Genomic DNA, 19,779 nt, shown 5'->3' on the forward strand with positions numbered 1-19,779 from the left:
TAAGGAGATCTTTTTTCTGTGAAGCATCTTATATTTGTAAGATATTAGATACTTTGTCAACAGTGACCATACTCAAGATCACATGAAGTAATAGAGCCACTTTATACTGCACTAGTGAGGCCACACTTGGAATACTGCATCCAGTTCTGGTCATCACAATACAAAAAAGATGCTGAGACCCTAGAAACTGTGCAGAGAAAAGTGACAAAGAAGATAAGGGGTCTGGGAGGTAGATTTTATTAAAAAAAGATTAATGGAGCTAGTATAATAGCCAACACCCTAGATGATAGCTCAAGATCCATAGGGATCTTGACAGACTTGAACACTGGGCCCTATCTAGACAACTAGAATAAAATTCTAGTAGAGAAGAGTAAAGTCTTACACTTAGGCAAGAAAAACCAAAAATACACATATAGATTGGGTGAAACCAGGCTTAATAGCAGCAACTGTGAGAGGGATCTTGGAGTCTTAGTGGACAATCAATTAAATATACTGTATTTTCCGGTGTACAAGACAACTGGGCGTATAAGACAACCCCTGACTTTTGAGAAGATTTTCAAGATTTTTCATCTTATATGCCGGAAAATACTTACATGCCAGTTGCCAAGTGTCCGACACAAGCCCAATTCAGCCCCGTCTGATGCAGATGGTGCAAAGCCTCCCTTTTGAAACCCAAAGGGGCTTTTCCTTCCACCCACCCTTTGGAATAAATGCAAGAGCTGCGTTCACAAGACACGCTCTTCCAGGCCAGACTCTGCAAACGGCACGCCAGAAGCCGCAACCACCGCGGGAACTCCGACTCCCCGCCTTTCGGCAGCCTGCACAACTGAGCGCAATCCAGCTTTGAGAGTACATTTGCAGATGGAGCAGCCGCCGTGTCTGGAGCCAAGCCCCGCCCAGGAGGCGGTCGGCCAGGCGGGCCTGGAAGACGCGCTGGAGAGCTGGGCTTGGGGCGGCCATGCCGAGGCCGGCTGGCGAGGGCCACTGTGTGGTCTGCGGGTGAGAGGGTCGCCAGGCCGCCAAGTACCACTGTCCAGACTGCCGGGAGAGATAACGGGTAGCAGGGCGCGCTCTGCTTATGCTCAGATGCCGCTTGGGTGAGGGGAAGGGGCTTCCTGCCGCTCCTGGGGTCTGGTGTTTGCAAGGGGGAGGGGAAGGGGCTTAGAGGCTCTTGGGGGTGGGAAGGGAGAGTCACGTTGGAGGGGGGACTGGACTAAGCCTTGAAGTTGCTTTGCAAGAACAGGGGCGCTCGATTGATTTATGTACTATTTTCCGGCGTATAAGACAACTGGGCCTATAAGACGACCCCCCAACTTTTGAGAACATTTTCATGGGTTAAAAAGTCGTCTTATATGCCGGAAAATATGGTAAATCAATAGTGTGCGGTGGCAGCCAAAAAAGCCAATGCAATCCTAAATTGCATTAACAGGGATTCAATAAAGATCACATGAGGTATTAATACCACTCTATAAAGCCTTAGTAAAACCACATGTAGAATAAGGTAAAGGTAAAGGTTCCCCCACACATGTGTGCTAGTCATTTCCGACTCTAGGGGCTGGTGCTCATCTCCGTTTGAAAGCCGAAGAGTCAGCGCTTATCCGAGGACATCTCCGTGGTCATGTGGCCGGCATGACTAGACGCCAAAGGCGCACAGAACGCTGTTACCTTCCCACCGTAGTGGTCCCTATTTTTCTACTTGCATTTTTACGTGCTTTCGAACTGCTAGGTTGGCAGAAACTGGGACGAGTAACAGGCACTCACTCTGTTACACAGCACTCGGGATTCGACCCGCCAAACTGCCGACCTTCTTTTTTTTTTATTGAAAAGTTTTACAGTACATTTTATCTTTAACAATCCCCCCCTCCCTCCACCCACCCCTACCTAACCCTCCCTATCCCTCCCCCCATTCCCCCCTCCCCCCGACTTCCCAGAGCTAAGTACAAGGTATAAAAACAAAGAACAATCATAAACATCCATATGCTAACAACAATAAACTATTAAGTCTATCGCACTCTAGCTCATATAAAATGACTACAAGCAATACTGATATTACATAAAAAAGAGAAAAGAGAGGGGAAAAAAAAGAAAAGAAAAGAAAACTTATTCAAATGCTAAATGAAACTTTTTAGTCCCATATTTATTCTGGATATAATCAATCCACTTTTTCCACTCCATAATATAACGTTCTTGCGAATGATCCTTCAAATGAGCTGAAATCTTTGCCATTTCCGCCAGGTCCGAAACTTTAAGAGCCCATTCCTCTATAGTCGGCAGTTCCTCCTTCTTCCAATATTGACCTATTAAGAGTCTTGCTGCTGTAATTAAATTCAACATCAACTTAATGTCCACAACAGTAGCATCTGTAATTATACCCAATAAAAAGAATTGCGGACAAAACTTTATCCTTTGCTTGAAGATCTTCTGCATATTCCACCAAATTTTTATCCAGAAAACCTTAACCTTTTTGCAGGTCCACCATATATGAAAATACGTTGCATCTTCGCCACCACATCTCCAACATTTAGGTTGATAGTTCGGATACATACTTGCAAGCTTTTTAGGATCTAAATGCCATCTATAAAACATTTTATAAAAGTTCTCTCTTAGATTTTGGGCTTGCGTAAATTTTACGTTCCTCACCCAGATCTTTTCCCACGTGTCCATTGTAATAACTTCTTGAATATTCTGGGCCCATTTTATCATACAGTCTTTAACAAGTTTTGTTTCTGAGTCAATATCTATCAATGCAAGATAGATCCGTTTGACATGTGCTGGACCCTGGTTTCTAATTTGCTTTATCAAATTTTCATCAGTCATTGAGAAACCAATTTTCTGATCTTCTTTCCACCTGGCACGTAATTGAGTATATTGAAACCTAGTTTGAACGATCTTCTCATCTCGCAAGAGATTGTACGGCTTCAAACACCAGACGTTCCTTTCCAAGCTTAAGATCTCCTTATACGTAGTCACATCATGTTTGAAGCCAACATTTATGTTTTCTATTGCATGTTTCGGGATTGCCCACAACGGCATCTTGTAGTCTAACTTATGTCTATACTTCTTCCAAACTCTCAACAATGCCTGTCTTAAAATATGCACTTTAAACACATTATTTACCTTCTTATCATACAACAAATATGCATGCCAGCCAAATAACAAGTCGTGGCCCTCAAGATTTAATAATCTCCCTTGTGTCAAATTAATCCAGTCACTTATTCCTGACAACGCAGCAGCTTCATAATATAATTTAAGATTAGGCATTTTAAGACCACCTCTTTCACGAGTATCCTGCATAATCTTAAGTTTAACTCGTGGCCTTTTCCCTGCCCACACAAATTTATTGATACCCCGTTGCCATTCTTCCAAATTAGAGTCTTTTTTAAGGACCGGTATCATTTGGAATAAAAATAAAAATTTAGGCAGGACATTCATTTTCACTGCTGCAATTCTTCCCAGCAAAGACAATTGCAGTTTTTCCCAGCTCTCCAATTCTTTTTGAATTTTTCCCCATAACTTTTCATAATTATTTTTATATAACTTTGCATTGTAGGGTGACAAATACACCCCGAAATATTTAACCCTTTTAACAATCTCAAATCCAGTTAATCCTTCTAAAAGGGCCTTTTGCGATGCTGTCATGTTTTTGGCTAAAATTTTTGTTTTTTGTACATTAACCTTAAATCCAGAAACCTTCCCATATTGCATTATTATCTCCATCAGGTCCACAACAGAGTTTTCTGGCTGTGTCACCGTAACAACCAGATCGTCTGCAAACGCCCTCAATCTATAATCCTGATCTCTAATTTGAATACCCTTAATTTTTTCCGAGTTCCGTATTTTTATCAATAATATCTCCAATGTTAAAACAAATAATAAAGGTGATAACGGACACCCTTGTCTTGTGCCCTTCTCAATGTTGCATACTTCAGTCAGGCTATTGTTAACTATTATTTGGGCAGTTTGTTTTTGATGTAATGCCCTAATTGGTTGTAAAAATTTATCCCCAAAATTCATTTTATCTAAAACTTTCATCAAAAATTGCCAATCCAATTGATCAAAAGCTTTTTCAGCATCTAAAAAAATTAGCGCCGCAGGGATCTGGTTGTTCCTTTCCAAAAACTCCACCACATCAACTATATGCCTCACATTATTTTTCATTTGTCTACCACTAATAAACCCAGTTTGATCCCCATGAATCATCTGTTGCAAAACCCTCATCAATCTGTTAGCTAACACCTTAGCAAATATCTTGTAGTCTGTATTTAAAAGTGATATTGGTCTGTAGTTTCTTACTTGAGTAACATCCTGATCTTCCTTCGGAATCAAAGAAATAAAAGCAGTTCTCCAAGACAGAGGCACTCCGAGTCCCCGCCTTTCGGCAGCCTGCACAACTGAGCGCAATCCAGCTTTGAGAGTACATTTGCAGATGGAGCAGCCGCCGTGTCTGGAGCCAAGCCCCGCCCAGGAGGCGGTCGGCCAGGCGGGCCTGGAAGACGCGCTGGAGAGCCGGGCTTGGGGCGGCCATGCCGAGGCCGGCTGGCGAGGGCCACTGTGTGGTCTGCGGGTGAGAGGGTCGCCAGGCCGCCAAGTACCACTGTCCAGACTGCCGGGAGAGATAACGGGTAGCAGGGCGCGCTCTGCTTATGCTCAGATGCCGCTTGGGTGAGGGGAAGGGGCTTCCTGCCGCTCCTGGGGTCTGGTGTTTGCAAGGGGGAGGGGAAGGGGCTTAGAGGCTCTTGGGGGTGGGAAGGGAGAGTCACGTTGGAGGGGGGACTGGACTAAGCCTTGAAGTTGCTTTGCAAGAACAGGGGCGCTCGATTGATTTATGTACTATTTTCCGGCGTATAAGACAACTGGGCCTATAAGACGACCCCCCAACTTTTGAGAACATTTTCATGGGTTAAAAAGTCGTCTTATATGCCGGAAAATATGGTAAATCAATAGTGTGCGGTGGCAGCCAAAAAAGCCAATGCAATCCTAAATTGCATTAACAGGGATTCAATAAAGATCACATGAGGTATTAATACCACTCTATAAAGCCTTAGTAAAACCACATGTAGAATAAGGTAAAGGTAAAGGTTCCCCCACACATGTGTGCTAGTCATTTCCGACTCTAGGGGCTGGTGCTCATCTCCGTTTGAAAGCCGAAGAGTCAGCGCTTATCCGAGGACATCTCCGTGGTCATGTGGCCGGCATGACTAGACGCCAAAGGCGCACAGAACGCTGTTACCTTCCCACCGTAGTGGTCCCTATTTTTCTACTTGCATTTTTACGTGCTTTCGAACTGCTAGGTTGGCAGAAACTGGGACGAGTAACAGGCACTCACTCTGTTACACAGCACTCGGGATTCGACCCGCCAAACTGCCGACCTTCTTTTTTTTTTATTGAAAAGTTTTACAGTACATTTTATCTTTAACAATCCCCCCCTCCCTCCACCCACCCCTACCTAACCCTCCCTATCCCTCCCCCCATTCCCCCCTCCCCCCGACTTCCCAGAGCTAAGTACAAGGTATAAAAACAAAGAACAATCATAAACATCCATATGCTAACAACAATAAACTATTAAGTCTATCGCACTCTAGCTCATATAAAATGACTACAAGCAATACTGATATTACATAAAAAAGAGAAAAGAGAGGGGAAAAAAAAGAAAAGAAAAGAAAACTTATTCAAATGCTAAATGAAACTTTTTAGTCCCATATTTATTCTGGATATAATCAATCCACTTTTTCCACTCCATAATATAACGTTCTTGCGAATGATCCTTCAAATGAGCTGAAATCTTTGCCATTTCCGCCAGGTCCGAAACTTTAAGAGCCCATTCCTCTATAGTCGGCAGTTCCTCCTTCTTCCAATATTGACCTATTAAGAGTCTTGCTGCTGTAATTAAATTCAACATCAACTTAATGTCCACAACAGTAGCATCTGTAATTATACCCAATAAAAACAATTGCGGACAAAACTTTATCCTTTGCTTGAAGATCTTCTGCATATTCCACCAAATTTTTATCCAGAAAACCTTAACCTTTTTGCAGGTCCACCATATATGAAAATACGTTGCATCTTCGCCACCACATCTCCAACATTTAGGTTGATAGTTCGGATACATACTTGCAAGCTTTTTAGGATCTAAATGCCATCTATAAAACATTTTATAAAAGTTCTCTCTTAGATTTTGGGCTTGCGTAAATTTTACGTTCCTCACCCAGATCTTTTCCCACGTGTCCATTGTAATAACTTCTTGAATATTCTGGGCCCATTTTATCATACAGTCTTTAACAAGTTTTGTTTCTGAGTCAATATCTATCAATGCAAGATAGATCCGTTTGACATGTGCTGGACCCTGGTTTCTAATTTGCTTTATCAAATTTTCATCAGTCATTGAGAAACCAATTTTCTGATCTTCTTTCCACCTGGCACGTAATTGAGTATATTGAAACCAAGTTTGAACGATCTTCTCATCTCGCAAGAGATTGTACGGCTTCAAACACCAGACGTTCCTTTCCAAGCTTAAGATCTCCTTATACGTAGTCACATCATGTTTGAAGCCAACATTTATGTTTTCTATTGCATGTTTCGGGATTGCCCACAACGGCATCTTGTAGTCTAACTTATGTCTATACTTCTTCCAAACTCTCAACAATGCCTGTCTTAAAATATGCACTTTAAACACATTATTTACCTTCTTATCATACAACAAATATGCATGCCAGCCAAATAACAAGTCGTGGCCCTCAAGATTTAATAATCTCCCTTGTGTCAAATTAATCCAGTCACTTATTCCTGACAACGCAGCAGCTTCATAATATAATTTAAGATTAGGCATTTTAAGACCACCTCTTTCACGAGTATCCTGCATAATCTTAAGTTTAACTCGTGGCCTTTTCCCTGCCCACACAAATTTATTGATACCCCGTTGCCATTCTTCCAAATTAGAGTCTTTTTTAAGGACCGGTATCATTTGGAATAAAAATAAAAATTTAGGCAGGACATTCATTTTCACTGCTGCAATTCTTCCCAGCAAAGACAATTGCAGTTTTTCCCAGCTCTCCAATTCTTTTTGAATTTTTCCCCATAACTTTTCATAATTATTTTTATATAACTTTGCATTGTAGGGTGACAAATACACCCCGAAATATTTAACCCTTTTAACAATCTCAAATCCAGTTAATCCTTCTAAAAGGGCCTTTTGCGATGCTGTCATGTTTTTGGCTAAAATTTTTGTTTTTTGTACATTAACCTTAAATCCAGAAACCTTCCCATATTGCATTATTATCTCCATCAGGTCCACAACAGAGTTTTCTGGCTGTGTCACCGTAACAACCAGATCGTCTGCAAACGCCCTCAATCTATAATCCTGATCTCTAATTTGAATACCCTTAATTTTTTCCGAGTTCCGTATTTTTATCAATAATATCTCCAATGTTAAAACAAATAATAAAGGTGATAACGGACACCCTTGTCTTGTGCCCTTCTCAATGTTGCATACTTCAGTCAGGCTATTGTTAACTATTATTTGGGCAGTTTGTTTTTGATGTAATGCCCTAATTGGTTGTAAAAATTTATCCCCAAAATTCATTTTATCTAAAACTTTCATCAAAAATTGCCAATCCAATTGATCAAAAGCTTTTTCAGCATCTAAAAAAATTAGCGCCGCAGGGATCTGGTTGTTCCTTTCCAAAAACTCCACCACATCAACTATATGCCTCACATTATTTTTCATTTGTCTACCACTAATAAACCCAGTTTGATCCCCATGAATCATCTGTTGCAAAACCCTCATCAATCTGTTAGCTAACACCTTAGCAAATATCTTGTAGTCTGTATTTAAAAGTGATATTGGTCTGTAGTTTCTTACTTGAGTAACATCCTGATCTTCCTTCGGAATCAAAGAAATAAAAGCAGTTCTCCAAGACGGAGGCACTCCGAGTCCCCGCCTTTCGGCAGCCTGCACAACTGAGCGCAATCCAGCTTTGAGAGTACATTTGCAGATGGAGCAGCCGCCGTGTCTGGAGCCAAGCCCCGCCCAGGAGGCGGTCGGCCAGGCGGGCCTGGAAGACGCGCTGGAGAGCCGGGCTTGGGGCGGCCATGCCGAGGCCGGCTGGCGAGGGCCACTGTGTGGTCTGCGGGTGAGAGGGTCGCCAGGCCGCCAAGTACCACTGTCCAGACTGCCGGGAGAGATAACGGGTAGCAGGGCGCGCTCTGCTTATGCTCAGATGCCGCTTGGGTGAGGGGAAGGGGCTTCCTGCCGCTCCTGGGGTCTGGTGTTTGCAAGGGGGAGGGGAAGGGGCTTAGAGGCTCTTGGGGGTGGGAAGGGAGAGTCACGTTGGAGGGGGGACTGGACTAAGCCTTGAAGTTGCTTTGCAAGAACAGGGGCGCTCGATTGATTTATGTACTATTTTCCGGCGTATAAGACAACTGGGCCTATAAGACGACCCCCCAACTTTTGAGAACATTTTCATGGGTTAAAAAGTCGTCTTATATGCCGGAAAATATGGTAAATCAATAGTGTGCGGTGGCAGCCAAAAAAGCCAATGCAATCCTAAATTGCATTAACAGGGATTCAATAAAGATCACATGAGGTATTAATACCACTCTATAAAGCCTTAGTAAAACCACATGTAGAATAAGGTAAAGGTAAAGGTTCCCCACACATGTGTGCTAGTCATTTCCGACTCTAGGGGCTGGTGCTCATCTCCGTTTGAAAGCCGAAGAGTCAGCGCTTATCCGAGGACATCTCCGTGGTCATGTGGCCGGCATGACTAGACGCCAAAGGCGCACGGAACGCTGTTACCTTCCCACCGTAGTGGTCCCTATTTTTCTACTTGCATTTTTACGTGCTTTCGAACTGCTAGGTTGGCAGAAACTGGGACGAGTAACAGGCACTCACTCTGTTACACAGCACTCGGGATTCGACCCGCCAAACTGCCGACCTTTTTTTTTTATTGAAAAGTTTTACAGTACATTTTATCTTTAACAATCCCCCCCTCCCTCCACCCACCCCTACCTAACCCTCCCTATCCCTCCCCCCATTCCCCCCTCCCCCCCGACTTCCCAGAGCTAAGTACAAGGTATAAAAACAAAGAACAATCATAAACATCCATATGCTAACAACAATAAACTATTAAGTCTATCGCACTCTAGCTCATATAAAATGACTACAAGCAAGACTGATATCACATAAAAAAGAGAAAAGAGAGGGGAAAAAAAAGAAAAGAAAAGAAAACTTATTCAAATGCTAAATGAAACTTTTTAGTCCCATATTTATTCTGGATATAATCAATCCACTTTTTCCACTCCATAATATAACGTTCTTGCGAATGATCCTTCAAATGAGCTGAAATCTTTGCCATTTCCGCCAGGTCCGAAACTTTAAGAGCCCATTCCTCTATAGTCGGCAGTTCCTCCTTCTTCCAATATTGACCTATTAAGAGTCTTGCTGCTGTAATTAAATTCAACATCAACTTAATGTCCACAACAGTAGCATCTGTAATTATACCCAATAAAAACAATTGCGGACAAAACTTTATCCTTTGCTTGAAGATCTTCTGCATATTCCACCAAATTTTTATCCAGAAAACCTTAACCTTTTTGCAGGTCCACCATATATGAAAATACGTTGCATCTTCGCCACCACATCTCCAACATTTAGGTTGATAGTTCGGATACATACTTGCAAGCTTTTTAGGATCTAAATGCCATCTATAAAACATTTTATAAAAGTTCTCTCTTAGATTTTGGGCTTGCGTAAATTTTACGTTCCTCACCCAGATCTTTTCCCACGTGTCCATTGTAATAACTTCTTGAATATTCTGGGCCCATTTTATCATACAGTCTTTAACAAGTTTTGTTTCTGAGTCAATATCTATCAATGCAAGATAGATCCGTTTGACATGTGCTGGACCCTGGTTTCTAATTTGCTTTATCAAATTTTCATCAGTCATTGAGAAACCAATTTTCTGATCTTCTTTCCACCTGGCACGTAATTGAGTATATTGAAACCAAGTTTGAACGATCTTCTCATCTCGCAAGAGATTGTACGGCTTCAAACACCAGACGTTCCTTTCCAAGCTTAAGATCTCCTTATACGTAGTCACATCATGTTTGAAGCCAACATTTATGTTTTCTATTGCATGTTTCGGGATTGCCCACAACGGCATCTTGTAGTCTAACTTATGTCTATACTTCTTCCAAACTCTCAACAATGCCTGTCTTAAAATATGCACTTTAAACACATTATTTACCTTCTTATCATACAACAAATATGCATGCCAGCCAAATAACAAGTCGTGGCCCTCAAGATTTAATAATCTCCCTTGTGTCAAATTAATCCAGTCACTTATTCCTGACAACGCAGCAGCTTCATAATATAATTTAAGATTAGGCATTTTAAGACCACCTCTTTCACGAGTATCCTGCATAATCTTAAGTTTAACTCGTGGCCTTTTCCCTGCCCACACAAATTTATTGATACCCCGTTGCCATTCTTCCAAATTAGAGTCTTTTTTAAGGACCGGTATCATTTGGAATAAAAATAAAAATTTAGGCAGGACATTCATTTTCACTGCTGCAATTCTTCCCAGCAAAGACAATTGCAGTTTTTCCCAGCTCTCCAATTCTTTTTGAATTTTTCCCCATAACTTTTCATAATTATTTTTATATAACTTTGCATTGTAGGGTGACAAATACACCCCGAAATATTTAACCCTTTTAACAATCTCAAATCCAGTTAATCCTTCTAAAAGGGCCTTTTGCGATGCTGTCATGCTTTTGGCTAAAATTTTTGTTTTTTGTACATTAACCTTAAATCCAGAAACCTTCCCATATTGCATTATTATCTCCATCAGGTCCACAACAGAGTTTTCTGGCTGTGTCACCGTAACAACCAGATCGTCTGCAAACGCCCTCAATCTATAATCCTGATCTCTAATTTGAATACCCTTAATTTTTTCCGAGTTCCGTATTTTTATCAATAATATCTCCAATGTTAAAACAAATAATAAAGGTGATAACGGACACCCTTGTCTTGTGCCCTTCTCAATGTTGCATACTTCAGTCAGGCTATTGTTAACTATTATTTGGGCAGTTTGTTTTTGATGTAATGCCCTAATTGGTTGTAAAAATTTATCCCCAAAATTCATTTTATCTAAAACTTTCATCAAAAATTGCCAATCCAATTGATCAAAAGCTTTTTCAGCATCTAAAAAAATTAGCGCCGCAGGGATCTGGTTGTTCCTTTCCAAAAACTCCACCACATCAACTATATGCCTCACATTATTTTTCATTTGTCTACCACTAATAAACCCAGTTTGATCCCCATGAATCATCTGTTGCAAAACCCTCATCAATCTGTTAGCTAACACCTTAGCAAATATCTTGTAGTCTGTATTTAAAAGTGATATTGGTCTGTAGTTTCTTACTTGAGTAACATCCTGATCTTCCTTCGGAATCAAAGAAATAAAAGCAGTTCTCCAAGACGGAGGCACCCTTCCCCCCCTCTGAATTGTCTGAAACAATTCCCTTAATGGCTTTATCAGCTCCAGTTGTAAATTTTTGTAGTAGACCGCAGTCAGTCCATCCGTACCTGGCGCTTTGTCCACCTTCAATTCCTTAATTGCTAAAAGAATTTCTTCTTCTGTTATCAATTGATTAATCTCTTCCTTTTGTTCTTGTGTGAGAACCGGGATGCTAGCATTCTTCAAATATACATCAATATCTGTTTCATTAATCTTCTCCTTAACATATAATTTGGAATAAAAATCCACGAAGGCTTCCTTGATAAGATCCTGTTGAAACACAACCTTTCCTTTGTATTCAATTTTATCTATATTAGAAGCCCTTTGTTTTTTCCTTAACCTGTAGGCTAACCACCTACCTGGTTTATTGGCATTGCAAAAAGTATTATGCCTAGCAAACCGTAGGTTAGTTGCCACCTGATCAGCCATCAACTTATCAAATTGTCCTCTTAGCAAGTTAATGACCTCCTTAATCTTCGCATCCGACGGATTCAAAATTAGGGCCTTTTCTTTTTCCCTAATTTCATTCTCCAGTTCTTTCCTTCTAACTTCCAAATTACGTCTGTATTTATTATTCATATATATTAACACCCCTCTCATATAGGCTTTGCTAGCATCCCAAACCATGTCCATAGAGGTATCCTTGTTCATATTAATTTCAAAAAAATCCTTCATCTGCTTTTTAAATTCTTCCACATTTCTCTGATTTCTAAACAAATTCTCATTTACGCGCCAGGAGCGCCTATCTCTATTGTCCTTGTTGATCTCTAACCAGACTGGACTATGGTCAGATATAGTTCTTGCGCAAATCTTTATCTTCTTAGTCCTAGAAAAAAATCATTAGTCAGTAATATAAAATCAATCCTAGAAAAAGATTGATGTCTATCAGAAAAAAAGTATAATCCTTTTCATGTAAGTGTGTATCTCGCCAAATGTCTCGCAATTCCAGATCATCCTTCATTTCAAAAAAAGATTTAGGCAATCTAGCATGACTCGGGGCACGCTTAAAAAAACCAGATTTATCCAGCTGTACATCCAGGACACCATTCCAATCTCCCATAAAAATAAAAGATTTATAATCCAACTGGGTAATCTTTGTATGTAGTAAAGTAAAAAAATCAGTTTGTTGTTGATTAGGAGCATACAGTCCAACTAAAAGCGTTTTTTTGCCTTCTAACAGCAAATCTATCATAACATATCTTCCTTGTTTATCTACTTCAATTAGTTCCGCTGTCAGAGTACTCTTGACATAGATAACCACTCCATTTTTCTTATTCATTGCAGAAGCAATAAATTGCGTGCCCAGCCTTGAGTTCAACAAATACTTTTGGTCCATAACCCTAATATGCGTTTCTTGCAAACAGATAACATCAGTCTTAAATTGTTTTAAATACTGAAAAACTTTCTTTCTCTTCTGTGGTGAATTTAATCCATTAACATTCCAGGTTAGGAACTTAGTCGCCATTCTTGGCATCCCGAAGCTTCTGGAGCACGTCTGCCAGGACCCCTTTAACTTCCTTAGGCCGCGCCCCTCCCACAGCTTCACTGTAAGTACGCTTTGGAGGTTCCATAACTTTCTGCTGATCTTGCTCTTGCTCTTGTCTCACTCTTCTTAAGGCGGCACGCGTTATCCTCTGCTCTCCAACAGCTGCCGATAAAACTGTAATTTGATCCCCTCCAGCACCATTCTCCTCTATCTGTATTCCTTCAGCATCTTGAGGCTTTCCCTCGCCATTTCCCTTTACAGATTCCAAAAGTGGTAGAGGGGTTGCTTTTAAAACTTTACTGTAAAAATCACGTGCCTGAGTCACTGTAACCAGACGATGTCTTTTACCTTCGTGCATCACCACCATGCCCACTGGAATCTCCCATCTAAAGTTGATGTCACATTTCTTAAGTTCCTGTGCTAAAAAGGCAAAATCTTTCCTTCTCCTTAAAATCTTTGGAGGAATCTCTTTTAAGACCAAAACTTCTTGCTCAGCAACCACAAACTTAGTATCATAAGCAACTTGAATAACTTCATCCCTAATTGCTCTCTTTGTAAAGTAAACCACCACATCTCTAGGTAACTTCCTCTGCCTTGCAATCCATGAGTTCACACGAAAGATTTTATCTATACTTCCCTCAATTTCAGCTGCTGACTGACCCAGTACCACTTCCAAAGCCTCGGAGACCAGCTGCTTCAAATCTTCTTTAGGATTCTCTTTTAAGCCCCTGATTCTGATAGCAAACTCCATCTGATGGTACTGGACGAGGCTCAAGTCTCCATCCATTTTATCGCTTATATTTTCATTCTCTAATACTTTTGCTTCTAATATAGAATTCTTTTGACTAAGATCCTCCACTTTTTCATCCAAGCGTTGCACACATACAGCCACACCTTCAATTGTAGGCAAGATGTCTGCCCTCATTGCTCTAAACTTTTCTTCCATCTTCTCCTCCAGTTTCTCCTCCAGCTTTTCCATCATATCTGACATTAATTGTGAATGCTTTTTGAAGGCATCCTGTAAATCCTTAAGCGTCAATGCCGGAGCAGGTGCAGGAGGAAGCAAAGCTTGCAACGAAGTCTGTTGCACCGGGGAAGCCCCCGCACTCCGGAGAACTTTGGAGGCTTTCGTCGCCATCTTCCCCCACTTTCACTTGCTGCGCACTTTCACTTTAAAGCCATAAAATCCATTGAGCTAGACAGTAAAGATAAAAGTCCACTTCACCTTGACCTCCTGTACCACTCTGCCTGCGTCTTCATACTCAAGAGTCTTTCCTTCTGGCAGGGGTGGTTGCTAACGCTTGGCTCTGCTCCAAAAATCACGGAGCAGAGACGCTGTGCAGCCCGGAGCAAACCCAGGCTTCGGGGGGGCTCGATCCTTCAGCCGCCCAAACCTAAGGCTCAGGCGGCCCCGGAGAGCTCAACCCCTACCTGGGGCCTCACCCCCTCCTCTTCTCCCAGGGAGGGGGCTTCCGAATCACCAAAACAGCTGATCGGCGCTGTTTTCAGTGATTCAACAAAGCTGCGGAGCAGACAGCCCGGAGATGGCTGTCTTCAGCGTCGCGTCGCCACCGGAAGTCCCAAACTGCCGACCTTCTGATCGACAGGCTCAGCGTCCTAACCCACTGAGCCACCGCATCCCTTACATCTAGAATACTGCAACCAATTTTGGTCTCCACATTATAAAAAAGATGTTGAAATTCTAGAAAAAGTGTAGAGAAGATGATTAGGGGACTGGAGTCTAAAACATATGAAGAATGACTACAGGAACTGGGCATGGCTAGTCTAGTGAAAAGAAGGAACAGAGGAGACAGGATTGCAGTGTTCCAATATTTGAGGGGCTGCCGATACTTTGACTGTTTTCTAAACTCAAGAATTGTTTACAGAAAAAGAAAACTATGTAATGTTATGACAGATACAAATGACAATAGCTTTAAACCATGAGGACATCAAAAATTGATGACATAAATGAGCACATCTCTAATCTAAACCCACAATCAAAAAATACTGAAGAAAATGATGGTAAAGAATGAACAAACAAATCAGATAACAGAACATAAACTAGAAGAAAATGACCTAGTGAAGCTACAAATGAAGAGAATTATAATTTAACACAAACAGGCAAAAACCTACAAGCCTTGGACATAACAACAAAAATGGAAAAGATAGTTTATTCACCAGAACGTCAAAATAAACCTGAGGATAAGAAAGAAGACTTAACAAAATAGACTATAGAACTGCCAGGAGAACCATTAGAGTTTGGGAGACAAAAAGCATATATTTTACGTACCCACTCCCAACAATACTTACAAAAATACAAGAACTTCCTGGCAAACGGAATATATCAATTTGTAAAGCTACATGGCAAAAGAAGAAGGCCAGAGACAGATTCAAGAGATTTGATTCGCCCTACCAGATGTATTACGTGAGCAAACACTTGTTTGAATACGGTTAAAAGAACAGATAACTTTGGATATAAAGGGGCCTTGCAATAAGAGGGATAAATATAGTATAGTATTTTTTATAACATATAAAATGTAAAAATGTTGGGATGATGTATGTGAATGAAAAGTTTGAAATTTAAAGGTAAATTAAGTTGAGAATTAGGTCTAAGGAATGACTGAAATACTGAGGGAAAATTAAGCTTAAATAAGAACTTCGAAAATAGGATATATAGTGATTTAACAAATTAACTTTTACAAATATAAGTGAAATAGAAACTGATCAGAAAAGATGTTATAGGTAGATGTCATAAGATAGATAAGCAGTATAGTATTTTTATAACACATGAAATATGAGAACATTGGGATAGTGTATCTAAATGGAAAATCTGGATATTTAGATGATAAATATTGAGAAAATTATTACTGATAAGAATTGTTTGAATATTAAAGGGAAATTAAGTTTAAATAAGAATTATGAAAATAAGATATTGTGAACTAAAGTTAATAAACAAAATGTAATTTAAAAAGTAAAATATCAGTGCAATCCAAATAAAGAGAGCATGGTCTCAATCCCCTGGCACTGGAAGAGCTGTTTTCAATAATATAAAGGGAGACAGCAGAATGCAAGCAACTTAGAACTCCAAGAGGAAGCTGTTCAAGATGATGGATACTCCTAATGAAAAACAGCATTTCCAAGCTTCAGCCCCTTGTACTATAAATTACTAGGAAGCTAAAAACAGTTTCTCTAGGACAGGGGTAGGCAACCTCGTGTCAAGCCCCGTGGGCTCGACATCACGAGGGGAGCAGGGGAAACGCCGCGCAAACCGCCCGCCCGAACCTTCCTGCTGGAGCCACCCGGGAACAGCACATCCAGCAGTCAAACGGCTGCCAGCAACCACGGGCAGCTGTTCCGGGGCTTTCTGGCGTGTCTGCGTCGACGGAGCTGCTGAAGGGACCCATAGGCAGTCAGACCGGCAGCCGTAGCTCTTCCTGGGATTACCCAGCCACCTGCTCCTCAGCGGGGGTGTCGGGCAGCTCAAAGGGGGCGTCGGGCGGCTCAGAACGAAGACCGGATAGTGGGGCGTTGTGCGGAGCTGTTAGGGGGGCTGTAACACTGACACGCTGGATTGTGGAGGGGAGCACGGAGGAGGGGTGGGGGAGCACGAAAGGGGGGTTAAGGGCATACACTCACCTGGAGTCTGTGTGGGAGCTCAGGCACAAAGGGCGGGGTGGCGTGCGGAGAGCTGGGAAGGGGGGGGTTGAGCAGACTCAGCCGGATGCTGGTTTGCATGGGGATGGGTGGAGCTAATCACCCCCCAATGTATAAAAGACGCATTGGGATGGCTAGCTCCCAACGCTGACTTTGTATCTGCTAGGCTTTTCTGAAGTAAAGAAAACCTCGTCGTCACCCGTACCACGTTGTCGTTCTTTCAGCGTGGACGGCTGTGACAGTAAGTCAGCGTTGCTTACAGCATTTCCTCGTTGCTGTGTTCTGGACTTCGAGGCAACTGACATGGCCGAGGGAACCCAGGGGGCTGTGCTTACTGTGGAGGGAGAGGAGCCGGCTGGGGCTACAGCGCTTCTGGACATGGGGGAGTTGGCAGAGGCCCCACTGGTAGTTCGGCCCAAGGTCCGGGACCCTTGCCCAGTGGCTGAAGGCATTGGGACCCAGGGGCCGACTGCTCAAGCAAAGACTGGGGAATGGTGGCTCAGTTCTGTACTGGGACAACTGGAGACTGGGCAGGAGCGGCCACCCAGGCAGAGGGGGCCGTTGTTGGAGTGGAGGGAGCGACGCGTTACCGACGAAGAAGGGGAGGAGTGGAGCTACCCCACGGCTCCAGGGAGTTATACTATGGACATCCTGAGGGACAGGTTCGGGGAGCCTCGGCCATGGACCCCCATCGAACCCGAACCGGATGCTGGCCGTTGGTCTCAGGACAGGGCTGGCCCTGTGCAGCAGAGCCAGGCCCGTTTCTGCCTGGCTAGCCCCTGTTTTCGGGCTCTGCAGGGTTCCGGCACCCCGCAGGGGACTGCACCTTCGCTGCCAGGCCCCGCGGCCACACCATGTCAAGGGCCCGTACGGGCGGGTGCTACGGGGGGCGGTGGTGCTGCGCTACGCCCGGGGCCACCGGCAGGAGTGCTGGGTTGGCCACAACCAGGGCCCATAGCGCAAGGACCGGGTGCTCCGGCGGGGCTCTGGGGAGCACCAGCAGCGTGGGGCCTGCCACCGTTGCCCATGACTTTCGATAGCCACCCCGACCGCCTGGCCCTCTTCCTTGGTCACGTGATCCATCATCTGGATAAGTATGGCCCCGTGTATGCCTCTCAGTGGGCAATGGTGATGGCGGTCACAACAGCGCTGCAGGGGGAGGCTGCGGCGTGGGTCGCTAACCTGTACAGCGACCGTGCTAGAGAGCTGGGGGATGTCGGGTTGTTCCTCGAGGCATTGCGAGCCCACTTTGAAGACGTTACCCGGGTACAGTGGGCTGAAGCCGAGATAGTTGGTCTCCGACAAAATAGCCGGCCAGCAACGGAGTTTGTTCGGGAGTTCAGGGAGGTGGCAGGCAAACTTAGCTCGTGGCCGGAGCGGATGTTGATCCATCATTTCCGGGCTGGGCTGGACGACCACCTCCAGAGGGCCTGTATCGTCCGCGGCATCCCTCCCAGACTCCAGGACTGGTTCCGGGTCGTGGTTGAGCTGGATGTTGGCCTACAGGGCTGCCAGCGGCGTGCAAAACCTCCAGCAGACCCCTTTTGCCACAAGGGGAGGGGCAAAAACCGGCGTCTCCGATGCAGAAACCCACAGGATCACCGCCCCGGGACGTTTTCCGCTGTTTCCGGTGTGACCAGCCGGGGTACCGTGTAGCTGACTGTCCAATGCCGGCACCCCGGGCGGTGGCAGGAGCAACCCCAGCACGGGGTTTAACTTCCCCATGGTTTGTGGAGCGCTCCCGAGCCAACCATCAAGCCTTGGACACGACGCCCAGGAGAAACAACCAAGCAGAGACTGAGAGGCCAACGGACGTGGACCTAGAGGTTTACGGGGACGGTGATGGACAGGAGGAAGACCCAATGGTAAGTGCACCAATCTGCCCTTTCACGATCCCAGTAACACTGACAAACCCCAACACGGGTGAGGCACTGGGATTCAGGGCCTTAATTGACTCGGGTAGCACACGGTGTCTTGTCAGTCAAGAGGTGGTGGCCAAGGTGGGTGTTGGGGTGGTGCGACTGGAAACCCCTATGCGCTTCCAATAGGTGGATGGCTCCCTCTTGGGGGGAGCGCCCATCACGCACGTAACAAAACCCATACGCCTGGGCATGGGGGAGCACTGGGAGAGGTTACGGTTCATTGTGGTACCCTCCATGACCGAGGAGGTGATCCTGGGTCTCGCGTGGCTGGACAAGTGGGGCCCAACCATCTGGTGGGAGGGGGGTGCCGACACCTTCGACTTGGGGTTGGGCCCCAACCCCCTGACCACGAACACGTGGGGAAAGACAGACAGCCAGGAAGGACAGAAGAAGGCTGCAGGGCCGGATCGGAGGTGCAGGTTCCGCCAGAGTATGCCGACCTCCTGGAGGTCTTCGGTGAACAAGAGTGTGACCTCCTACCACCCCATTGGGCCACGGATTGCGCGATTGAGCTGGAGCCGGGGGTCAGGTTGCCCAAGCCACGAATGTACGCCATGGCACCACGAGAGATTCTGGAGCTGCGGCGTTACATAGACAAGAACCTGGCACGGGGCTTTATCCAGCCCGCTCGCTCACGTATGGCAGCACCCGTTCTCTTCAGAGAAAAGAAGGATAGTGGGCTACGACTATGTGTGGATTATCATGGGGTCAACGCGGTGTGCATTGAGCACCTGTACCCACTGCCTCTGATGAAGGACATGTTATCCCATCTAGCCAGTGGGAGGGTGTTCACTCGCTTGGACCTGCGGGAGGCGTACTATCGAGTGCGCATCAAAGAAGGCGACGAATGGAAAACTGCGTTTAACTGCCCACTCGGCAGTTTTCAGTTTCGTGTGATGCCGTTCGGGCTCCAAGGGGCTCCCGCGGTCTTCATGCAGTTGATAAATCAGGTACTTCATGAGCATCTGTACAGGGGGGTCCTCGTTTATCTTGACGACATACTAATTTACACGGAATCCATGGACGAGCACGTCAATTTAGTGCGGCAGGTATTACAGAAACTCCTAGCAGCTCGACTCTACGTAAAACCCGCGAAATGCGAGTTCCATACCTCCCGTTTGGACTATCTGGGCTACCGGATCTCCGCGGCCGGAATCGTGATGGACCCCAAGAAAGTGGAGGTGGTACAACAGTGGCAAGC

The 19,779-nt window shown here is 44.3% G+C and overlaps 1 protein-coding gene across 5 annotated transcripts in view; it reads right to left on the reverse strand.

The window, feature by feature from the left end:
• TBL1X (transducin beta like 1 X-linked) overlaps positions 1 to 19,779 on the reverse strand; it is a 298,339-nt gene that overhangs the window by 64,640 nt on the left and 213,920 nt on the right. The window lies entirely within an intron of this gene.

The sequence above is a fragment of the Vipera berus genome (genome assembly GCF_964194415.1).
Source record: "Vipera berus genome assembly, chromosome: 4".
Taxonomy (NCBI): domain Eukaryota; kingdom Metazoa; phylum Chordata; class Lepidosauria; order Squamata; family Viperidae; genus Vipera; species Vipera berus.